A 2,770-nucleotide genomic window follows, 5' to 3' on the forward strand; every position below is an offset into this window, starting at 1 on the left:
TTTTTTTTTTTTTTTTGGTTTATTGGATGCCTGGCAAGGAGATAGGTGAGGAGTGTTAATAAGTAAAACATAGATCTTGCTTTTAAGGAGCTTATACTCTAAGAGGCATATTCTCTGGCTATATATATGAATTACTAGATTAGTGGGACCAAAATACAATGCCTCTTCTGGCTGGTGCTTTATGGTGGATAAATTTCCTTTGTAAACATTATCCTACTTAATTATTTATTATTATAATTGATATCTTTCAAAATCCTGTAAATATGTGGGCTAGAATGGAAATTTTGTATTATCACTATCATTTAAAAAAAAAACAACAACTCACTGCCAGGGAGTCAGTTCTGACTCACAGTGATTCCCATTGGGTTTCCAAGGCTATAAATCTTTACAGAAGCAGACTGCCTCATCTTCTTCCATGGAGCATCTGATAGCTTTGAACCACCTACCTTTTGGTTAGCAAACAAATGCCTTAACCACTACACTGCCTATACTCCTTTGTCCCTATCATTATCCAACTTTTGTAGATCAAAAACTGAAAATCAGTTGCAGAATTTGTTCAAATCCTCACACATAGTAACTATTGAAGTTCAAGTTTGAACCCAAGCTTTCCAGTTCAAAAGAGTATGTTCTTTCCAGGACCCAATGCTATATACATGTGAAAATTTCTAGTAGTTTCACCAGACTTGGTTGCTAACCAGCAGAAAGAGAGACAGAAAACATTTCTGGAAGACTGTTGGTAAGGTCTCAAATCAATAGATTGTCATTAAATCAATGCAGACTCATGGGAACCCCATGTGTGATAGAGTAGAACTGTGCTCCACATGGTTTTCAATTGCTGATCTTCAGAAGCAGATCATCAGGCCTTTCTTCCAAGGTACTTGTGAGATAACTTGAACCTCAAACTCTTGGGTTAGCACCTGAGCATGTTACATGCACTACCCTGGAACTATTTAAAGAAAAGAAGAAAGAAAAACCCACTCTCATTGAGTTGATTCCAACTCATAACAACACCCATTGGGTTTCCGAGGTGGTAGATCTTTACAGAAGTAGATTGCCCCATCCTCCTTCCATGGAATGGCTGATGGGGTTGAACCACCAACCTTCTGGTTACCAGTCAAATGCCTTAGGCTTTTGTAAAGGACTTTGAAGGTACTATAGCGTACTTAGTACACTTAGATTTTAATCTTGTCTTACATTTTTTTGGTGTCTAAGAGCCACTCCTCAGAAGTGGCTACTTCCATAGTGATACAGCCCTGGAAACCCAAGAAGAGGTTGCTGTGAGTCGGACCCGACTCCACACAGTAGTTGCATTCTTTTTTAAGAACAACAATGTATTATTAAATGCCTTCTTTGCATATAGTTAGTTATTTGTTGTTGTTGTTAGATGCTGTCAATTGGTAACAACTCATGGTAACCCTATGTACAACAGAAAGAAACACTACCCATTCCTGCACCATCCTCACAATTGTTGCTGTTTGACCCCATTGTTGCAGCCACTGTGCCAATCCATCCCATGGAGGGTCTTTCCATTTTTCACTGACCCTTACTTTACTGAGAATGATATCCTCTCCAGGGACTGGTCCCTTCTGATAACGTTAAGGAGGGATGTGTGTCCAAAGGATGTGAGATGAAGTCTATCAATTCTCCCTTCTAAAAAGCACTCTGGCAGCATGTCTTGTTTCTTCTTTTGGTGGGCCATGGATTATTCAATAGTCTTCATCAACATCATAATTCAAGAGTATCAATTCTTCTTTTGTCTTCCTTACTTATTATACAGCTTTCACATATTTATGAGGCAAATGAAAAAATCATGGCTTGGGTCAGGTGCACCTTAGCTCTCAGGGTGACATCTTTGCATTTTAACATTTTAAAGAGGTGTTTTGCAACAGATTTGTGCAATGCAAGATGTTTGGCTTCTTGACTGCTGCTTCCATGGGCATTGATTGTGGATCTAAGTAAAATGAAATAGTTGACAACTTTAAGGTGATTATGGGCTTTCAATCCAAGAACCAAAACCAAACTCACTGCTGTCAAATTGGCCCCGAATCACAGCAACCCCACCTTGGGTCTCCAAGGTGGTATCGCTACGAAAGTAGATTGCTCAATCTTTCTTCTGAGGAGTGGCTGGCAGGTTTGAACTGATGGCCTTCTGGTTAGCAGTCATATAGACTGTATTAGGTAAATATTCTAAATTGCCTAAGGTGAAGAAAGAATATTTACACCAGGAAATATTATTTTCACGAAAATTATTGCAACCTTTCACTCATTGTCATCTCTGGTAAAAACTCATGTTAGGTTATGACTGGCAGAGCCTTTTCTTGTGACAGCACCACCTGGGATATATGGCATCAACAATATTGTTTGAAGCCACTGGAGTTGTTTGTTATTGCAGCATCACTTAGTTTCTCCTCATGGATACTATAACTTCTGCTAAGAAAAATTCAATGGGAGCCCAGTCTTTTTTCTCTGCCTCGACTCTTCCCTCCCTCCCTGTGGAGCAGACATGTTTCCACACATAAAAATTAATGTTCCCATTATGACAGACTCATTTGCAGGAACAAGTTTGCTAGCCAAGGCAAATATAGAAAGAGAGAGAAAATAAAATTAATAAAATAAAGTACAACCAGCAGCGTAGAGAGGGCATTTGGGAATTTTTCAAAATGAATACCAGTATTACATAGTTTACAACAAAACAGACAAACAAAAAAGTTTTATAATTTTTACAATTGATATCAAACAGAAGGGAAGCAGTTCACAGTAAAAAATTAAT

This window comes from Orycteropus afer, unplaced genomic scaffold (genome assembly GCF_000298275.1).
Source record: "Orycteropus afer afer isolate SDZICR_OR568_19922 unplaced genomic scaffold, OryAfe1.0 scaffold00222, whole genome shotgun sequence".
NCBI classification, from domain to species: Eukaryota; Metazoa; Chordata; class Mammalia; order Tubulidentata; family Orycteropodidae; genus Orycteropus; species Orycteropus afer.